Consider the following 9691-nt stretch of genomic DNA (forward strand, 5'->3'; position numbering starts at 1 on the left):
TGCCCATGATTGCGTTTCTGTCTTTGGATGTTGGGGAAGAGTCCCATCACATCCACGTTGTCATTTGAAATACTTATTTGGTATTATATAATGATGAAATTTATTCATCTGTATAAGCATTGAACCAAAAAATCACTCCGTCAGGAAAAGAAATATAGATTAATAATAATAATGATAGTAATTAATCAACATAAGCAAAATACAGACAAGTGGAAAGATGAAAGGCGAAGATAACGAAAATTGATCAATCTCATAACTCCTATAAACAATGCAAAATAGATAGTTGGGCAAACAAGGGCCCCTGGACACACAAGAAGTGAGATCAGGTGTATAGGAAGAGGAAGTTTCCCCTGTCGGTCGGTCACACCCGCCGTGAGCCCTATATTTTGATCAGGTAAATGGAGTTATCTGTAGTCAAAATCAGTGTACCAAGAACGGTCTAATAATCGGTATGAAACACGTCAGACAGCATTTGACGCAATGATAGGTTGTATTGACGAACTAGATCGTTATAACGGCCATACAATTTGCGAAATGCTGACTTTAATTGAGATTGTTGAATACCCTGTACCATGAATTTCTTAGTGAGTAGCTTGCCTCGATTTAAAAAAAAAACTGGCAATAGGCAGAACAATCTCTTGCTTATCGAATCAGTTAAGATATATAAACACCATATGCAGGTGGTAATGGAATATTGCTATATAAATATGGGAAGTTTACGATGGAGAAGCTGAAATCATCCCGTTTGTCATACAGTTAGGTTGTCAGTTTGCCGTTAATGTCTACTTTCAATAAAATATCTAATTATGAAGCAAAAGTGGACAACACTGTGGTGTCTTTTATTTCGAGCTCACAAGATCTAATAAAGGGATTCATAACAGAATGTAAATTGGAGCATGTCCACCTGCCGAAATATTTGTGCTACGACAATGACAAAGTCATACAGAAAATAGGCATAGTCACCCTTTTGTAACAAATATAAGTTTTACCTGTATTTATTTTACCCGCATTTATCTAAGACTGCATTAAATCATAAGTTCAGTTTCCCAAAACATGAGCTTATATTGGGACTTGTTTATACGATACTCTTCCTCATGGATTCTTGAGATGAAACGCAATATATAAGCGTTTAACAATTTATTGTTTGGCAGATAATGGCCACAGTGGTCAGAAACAACATTTACAGCCAACAACGGTGGGGCCGCGGAACAACAGGGCTCACCCCCAACAGCAACATTGTTGTGTCGTCCGAATGGGCAAGTAGCCTGCTGGGTAATCACAATCAAGCTACCGACTCAATCAACATACTTTGTATTCAATACCGTATTTAAATTGTATTGAACCTTATTGAAATTGTCAATATCATATAATTCATAAATCAACATCCAGATATCAACTGTCAACATCCCAATATAACATCCAATTTGAAGGTGAAGATTTCGCCATTTGGGCAACCTAATGCATTTTATGCACATGCAGAAAATCCAATGAGGTTGCCCACCGCCACATGGTGGGGGTAGGCACCTTCAAATAATAAATGACCACTGTGCCACTGCCTATAATCCACCCCATCCCTGTGATAAATCATATCCAATGGAAATCTTGGCCTTTACTCTCAACTGTAAAATACTCAATTTCTTCTATTTGTTAAGAGAAAATAAATAAGTCTGGTAAACAAGCCCCACCAAATAAAAACGTAGCATAGCTTACCTATGGATTGAGGATGAGTGATAATATTCCCCGCTATCAAATACCTGTTTAGCTGCCCCCCCCCCCCCTATTCAGTATATTCCTGCCTGTTCCATAGGGCTAACAGTATGGAAGTGCCTCCAGAAATACGCGGAAGTAGAGAGAACCAACCAGCGTAGTATCAACGATGCTCAAAAGTAATTGATTCAAGAATTTGGAAAGTTAAATTTGGACCAAATCATTGGCCCCACAAGGAATAAGCAAATATTGAGATTTATTTTTAAGGGTAGCTAGGTACCCAACTTTTCGAAATAAGTCGATGAATTCACCCCCTCCCCTACTTGCTGCCCAATATCTAATCCTGTTTTTATTCAGGCTTGCTTCCGTCCCCCTGGCGCGACTGCCCTTTCTATATTACGAACCGACTACCCCCTCTTATAGTTATACTGCCAATTTGTGGGGTCCCTGTAAATATGCATCAACTTATACACACACACACACACACACACACACACACACACACACACACACACACACACACACACACATATATATATATATATATATATATATATATATATATGCATGAAAGGTAATACAAAATAGATAGTTGGGCAAACACTGACCCCTGGACACACCAGATTGTGCCAAGAATGTTCTAACAGTTGGCACGAAACACGTTAGGTTAAAACCCCCGTACCATCAAACCTGAGCATACATAGAACAAGCTCTTGCGCATCGAATCAGTTGAGAGATCTATATAAACTATATATACAGGTGATAATGGAATATTGCTACATAATTATGGGAAGTTGGTGATGAAGAAGCTGAAATCATCCCGTTTATCATAAAATTGAGTTGTTAGTTTGCCGTTAATATCTACTTTCAATTCTGCCGTAAACCTTGGCTCAAGTAGATAATTAACATAAAGATGTTCGCATAAGCGGCGACCTAATATAAGCTTGAAATGCAGTAGACCACCATCTTACAGCTAAATTGATTTTATATTCGAGAGCCCTTTATCGATATGCCATTGTCGCAGTCCCTACTCTAAAAGGAAGCTTGTAATACATGTTATCTAGGTATATAACGGCAATGAGCCATCCAAAACTGCTGATAAAAGATATCCTGGAAGCGGATTCCCTCCAAAATGACATAACAAGGGGCCGGTAAAATTTGGTCTCACTTGCTTGAAATTAGCCATAACAGGGTAAGTGAATGCGTCATGACAAATTAGTACCACATGACCCCCTTTCCGAATTGAATGATAGTTTTGGCATCTAGGCTAGAAGCACAGTAATTTGCGTTTCCGAATGTGCAAATCAACTGTTCCCAGAATGGTGTACCGACTGTGGCCTGTCGATCAAGCAAATTCTCCAACCCATAAAATCTCCTTTCTGGATCCGGGTTAGAATAAGTCCTCAGTACCATTTGTTTGTCACAAAAGCGACTAAATGGGACATACTTACAAATGAAACCGCAGAAACTAAGGCTCCGTTTCACAGCAGGTGTAGCACGATAAAGATCCATCCCTGCTCTAAGGCCGCAAGCGCCTAATATATGCCATTTTTGAAGGTCTTCCTCATCAATGGGTGATGCCGATCATAGACCCAAGTTTTGCTGCCCTTCACCGGCAATGAGTGAACAATTCTCGAAAGAGACGTAAACAATATACAAATACCCATCCCTTAAAAAATGCCAAGTATAAGCTGTGTATTTTAACTTTGTGCCATAGAGACTGGAATACACAGTACCTATTACTCATATAGACTAACTGGTAACCTAGTATCCATCCTAGACTCCAGACGTCCAAAACCTTCCAGAACTTTGAATATGTTGGTTGCATCACGGACTCCCATACTGAATAGCCACTACATAGGCTCTACATGTAACTGTAGGTTCAGCACAACTATATTGAGAGGTAGACATCAAGTGAACAATTTGTCCGAGTGATCGAGACCATATAATAGCTGCCTTTGTCAGACTCCTAAACTAGCCCTGTTTTGTACAAACATGTATATGTTGCTTTAACACAACTTTTCATCAAACTATTAGCATAACGAGAGTTAACGTTTTTCAAATACTGAAATTTGTTTTTGGGATGCTCGATAGTCTTATGCAGTGACTATTTCTATTAAATGCAAGAAACACTTAACGGGTATCAGGAACCCAAGTTTGTCTACTGTTAATGGAACCCTTAATCCTGAAATGGTGCCTTAAATTGCAGACCCCCCCCCCCCCCCCCCGAGAACTAAAACCGTCCAAATAGTGTTCTATCGTATCTAAACCATACTTTTTCTGTACCTTACAAAAACCATGAAATCTGAGATTTGAACCCGTTACCCCGAGCATGCTAATCCAGTTACCTAACCACTACGCTTTGGGTGACCCCGGGTCCTACTTGAGGGTACGAATTATCATTATGTCACTTCCGATCTCCACGGGAAGTGGTTGAAAAAATACAATATCAAGATTTTTTCGACGCGATTTATCAGAAATGTCTTGATGATAGAAAATTGTAATACCCTTAGATAATTTTCCTATTTCGAAAAAAAATAGCCGTTCGTGAAACATGTCCGATTTCTGTTTTCGTATAAGAGATTTTGTCCCCTCGAGATCTTATGATTTTCAGAGAAAAACTTCGTAATAGCGAGCGCAGCGAGCCAGCGCGGAGCGCTGGCTCATACTGCAAGCTCTAATGACTAGAGCGTGGGAAATAATCCGAGCTAAATCTCAACCTCTAACAAGAATTTTTTCTTGACACCAATCCCAGAAGTCCCTCGTACAAAATGGTGGATGGTTCGATTCGTAAAACAATAATAAAAAAAATCTTTGAAGTATTACAAACCTTTCTTATTTGAAAGGAAAGGATGACAATCATATTCTTCCCCCTTTCTTTTTAAAATATTGTCTAAAGAAATGTAAACAGTCACGTCACAACTACCAGGCTACGTCACAACACGCTCGTTGCATTTCCCGCTAAACTGGTTCCTACATTGGCGAGAAGAGCAAGACAGTAATCCTACGTATTGGCAGTGAACCAGATCAGTTTTCCTTGTTTTCAATATAATTTTTTTTGAAAATGTATTCAGATATGCTGCGCTCGCCCCAACGGTCACACCGTAATCATATTATTGAGGGTTTTTTGTCCCCATATATCTCGCTTATAAATTAAGTGTTTGATTAAAGTTTCACATATGTTATGAACATTATCCATCTTTAGAGTAAGGTCAAACATCTTTTTAAAAAAATCACCTATGTTTGTGAGATATGCCCATTTTCTGTTTTTTAAAAATATTTAGGTCTGATATAGGTATACCATTTTCGTCAGTCACTTCCGGTCGTCACAGGAAATGATGGAATACAATTTATAATACGAGGATTGCTCATCTATGAAATATTTAATGAAAATGACAGCCAGAAGTTGTTCCGAAATGAGCATATTCCATTAAAACTTTCAGAGAGGATCCCTGGACGGCAATGTGGAATTTTTCGTCGTTTTATGGACTTACCATATGATATATCAGGAAGAAAAGGATACGCAAGTTGTCTGAAATAAATAATTCTCATCTTTTACGTATTAATTATTCTATTTTGACGAATTTAGGTGCTTTTTCCTTTCATCTGTAATCGTTCTTCACTAATTAATTTATCTCAGTCAAAATCTTATCTTATCTCATCAGAAATCGGACAGAAGACATACTCATTTCTCGCAACTAGACGGTGTCTATTTCGTATTTTTCGCCGGTACTATCTCTCCGGTAGTGTTCTCAGAAACTGCAACAGAAAATCGATATAAGACTTTTTTTGAGATGATAGTATATAATTCATAGATATACAGATGGATCATCAGTTTGTCTGCACGTGCATGCATGCTCATGCATTACATTTTTGGTACCCTAACTTCCTTGTTATTCATTGAAATTGTTTGAAAATGATCTCGTTCGTAAATAATGAGATTCTCAACTGATCTGGATGGTACAAATTGCCGATATGTACTCGCACGCACATGTGCTCTATTTCGATGGAATAATATTAAAACGTCTGTGACTTTGTAATGACAAAAAACAAGCAAACGAATAAGTCAAAATTCACAGCATATGCAGATAAATGTACATCTATAAAATGTTGTATCAAAAATCGCGTGCACCGTCTTTCAAATGTTTAATTTTTGAAAGACAATGACGTTTTTGTTTTTCATTAAATTTTTCTGAATTTGAGGTTTTAAGTGTGTCTTGGTATTCTTACAAAATGGCTAAAATTGTTGACCAGTGTGTGCATTCACGCGTGCTACATTGTTGATTGGACGATTTTGAAATCACAATTGCAAGCATAATGAAATTCACACTGTAGGTATATGATACACATACATGTTGTATGACATCAACAAATCAAAATGACTTTCTAAATAAAGACTAAAATAAAAGAGGTATTTGCTGTTGCTTTACAACATGAATGCGTAAAGAATGGTGTAAGCCACAAATGCAAAATCAAATGTCCATGCGTGAGAATGCGCGTGTATTTAACCTTTAACTTTTGTCATCGGGTATTTTCCTATAGCACTTTTGCATTTCAATGAAATGTTTTGAAATTAATGTGGAAAATATATTTTTGCACTTTCTGCTTAGTAACATCGTCAAAATCACTTCCATAGACGCAAAAGCACCGGTAAATCACTTTTGAACGAGAAAAATGGACAGACATTGACATTGTCATCATGGGTAAATGCTACAATACCTTAATTTTACAGAAGCACACTGACACCTCACTGGAAATGGGGGACGTTTGAGGAATATCTGTAACGGCCCCCCGTTACAATTAAAACTGCATGTAGTTTTGTCTGTTTTAAACAAACACTAACCAGAAAGTAAACATACAAAATAAAAACCATCACATGCAAACTTATTACTTGACATATTATAGTAATCTATGTAGATCATTCAAAGATCATTTCTATTTAGATAAAACAAAAGCAACGATGTTTCTGTAACTCTATGTACTTCCTTTTCATGTGTGTCTCTTGCATTACGTTTAAACTAATAACACAACGAAATACCCGGAGAACAAATATTTTATTTATTCAATTTATAATTTACTGCAATAACACCCTTGTATGTTGAAAACATCATATTTTTTTTTTATCTGTGTTACTATCTTGCAAAATTGTTGTTAATTCCTGAGACTTTCCCAAAATATTTCATCGCCATAAAAGTGCTGCATGCAATATTCAGAGTAATCTATGAACCTTGTTAGACTTTGTCATCAGTGACGTGTGAATAAAAGAGCATTGCGAAATCACGAAATCACGGGACCTCGAGCTGTTTAAGTAGGGCAGTGTTGGATTTGTTGTTGGAATCGTTTAAGAAGTGAGAGTATATCCCGTCGGTATGTTAATTTTTTTATCACAATGTGTATCCATTCAGCAAAATAATTATATAATTAAGTAATGAAACTAAAACGCTTCGTACTGAAAACAAGGAAAACCTTGTAGCCTGTATTGTATATTTGATTCATTAATTTATATTATCGAATTCAGTGTATTTCTATTTTATAGAAACCAAACAAAATGCACAATTTTTTCATTACTGCTATGCTAGCGTGTCTGGTTTCTGTGTGTGTATTCCTACAAGGTAAGATGAGGTTTGGCTATTTTAACATTATATGCTTGATACTATGTTTATTCAAATGAATTAGGGGAAATAATATCGCATCTAACGATGATCTAATCTTAATTTTAAGTCAACGTATAACGTTATAATGAATGTAGCTATTTCATATATATATATATATATATATATATATATATATATATATATATACGAAAATCCCGCATAAAGTCAACACGAGGCCTGATATTCACCAGCAGAAAGTCGACACGGGATAAGGTCAACACATTCGTGTCGACTTTGTACGTTGCACTTTTTTAAATGGCTATAACTTTTAGATTACTCTATGAATGCCCATTTTATTATCATTCTATAAAAATTCAATGTTTCTACGACTATTTAAACATAAATTTAGTGGATAAAAGTCTTGTTTGAACGAGTATCGATCATTTATAAAGAGGACCCTTTTTCAAAGTATATATATCCACCTGAGAATCTCAGATACAAAGTCGACACACCGGTTTTTTGGCTTTATCTTTTTAAAATTAGGTATATATAGAAAAACGAAAGAGTGCATGAGGTTACGGATTGTTTCATTTAAATGTTCTGATCTTATCTCCGGGATTTCTGCAGAAGATATTTAGTTATCGATGATTTTCTATCGCCGAGGCTACAAAAATCGGCAATCTGAACAATATATATACTTTGTGACGTCAGTCACTCATTTCGGAGAGAAAATGATGGCGGACAGTGTTCGCTTCGAATGAAATTATCTGCATTTCTTTGGTTTTGTGGAGCATTTAGGATTATTTAAACACAACAATATAATGGATGTACAGGCCATCGTAAGTATTTATCAAATATTTTTCAACAGTATCCCTTCTAACAGCTACATTTCACCATTTCTCTGCAACTACCTTCGTCTTTGTTTACACTTATTTTCTGTATGCAGATATTACTCTTTGATCAGATATTATAACTAATGAATTACTTATAAAAAGGACATATCTTTATTCAGTATTATCTATAATACATGTAGATGTACGCTATGTAATTCCCAATCGGAATTGAAAAGATACTTCCGTACTTCACCCTTGCTTAATTGGTATGCAGTCTGGCAGTGTTACATGAAGCACATATTTCCTATGTTACACTGAAGAGTCAGTAAGAGTACTAAATGATATTGCACATTAAAAATCAATACATATTACCAAATGATTTTTTTTAAACGCATAGCCATGATATCTCTAGCGTTTTCTCTTTTGCTCATACACACAAAACCATTTTTTTTAAAACACTTGCTTCTCTTGAAGAGCCACAATCTTCTCTATTCATAATCCGTTTTCCAATTCTTTCTCTCTAGATTGATTTTTAAATTTTTGAGAAAGATGTGAAAACTTTTATTTCACTAATTTAAGTGCCGCATGAGACGTACAAGTTATAAGATGATGAACGAGCACATGTAGTATATGGAGGAGAATCTCGGAAATAAAAATTAATGTTCAACATTTAATAACACAAGATCATTAAACAATTTTTTTCTCATAATACAAAAAATAGAATTGATAATATTTTGAGAGAACAAAGAAAGGATTCCAATGAGTTGCTGTTCCTGGCTAAGGAATGTAAACATGTTGTCTAAAAATAAATTGTAAACAAAGGAAATTTTCTGAAGAGTTACTCTCCATACCCTATTGAGCAATCATTACTATGTTGCTATAAATTTGTATAAGCTTTTTATAAATCTTAATTTGGTCGTTTTAAATTTATCCTCATGTCTTGATGTTTGCATAATATTCTAAAAATCAATTTTGAGCTCCTTTAACATTACATTTAGAATTAATTTGCTAACTACTCTTAATTGCATTGAAACCCCAAAATTGAACCATTGAACTTCTTGGGAAAAGTATACTCTAGAAAATATGTTGTATGTATTTGAAAACATCAGTATATCAGTAATGTTCTACCCACCCACACCCCTCTCCTTTACTGGTAAGAAGTATTTTGATCTGAATTATTTATACACTGTAAATTGATAAGTTAAATTCCAGCTCTGGCAACCATGGGTGCTAAAGGTGTACATGTAGCAGCATGTTTCCAATGTAAAATATCAAAGGACATATCCTCAATCTACATGTTTTAACTTTTGGTAAATTGTATTTAGATTAATGGTTTATTGTGTTGTTTATTTTTCAGGTGGCAGTTCCCTTCCTTGAAGACTCTGTGGTGATTGATTGAAGTATATGATCAGTCTTGACAATCAAAACCATGCTGATCTTGTACTACTTTATGTTGCTACTTTTAATCATCATCATATCCACAAGAACGTTTTTTGTGAAACTGTTATTTTTAAAAAAAAAAAATAATAATAATAAAAATCTGATGATCAATTTTAA

At 35.4% G+C, this 9691-nt stretch overlaps 1 long non-coding RNA gene across 1 annotated transcript; it reads left to right on the plus strand.

Moving 5' to 3' along the window:
- Positions 1 to 7750: 7750 nt before the first annotated feature.
- LOC130049147 (uncharacterized) lies at positions 7751 to 9691 on the plus strand. Its single transcript, XR_008797657.1, has 2 exons — positions 7751 to 8140; positions 9492 to 9691. It is a non-coding gene; the product is annotated as an uncharacterized LOC130049147 (long non-coding RNA).

The sequence above is a fragment of the Ostrea edulis genome, chromosome 8 (genome assembly GCF_947568905.1).
Source record: "Ostrea edulis chromosome 8, xbOstEdul1.1, whole genome shotgun sequence".
Lineage (NCBI taxonomy): Eukaryota > Metazoa > Mollusca > Bivalvia > Ostreida > Ostreidae > Ostrea > Ostrea edulis.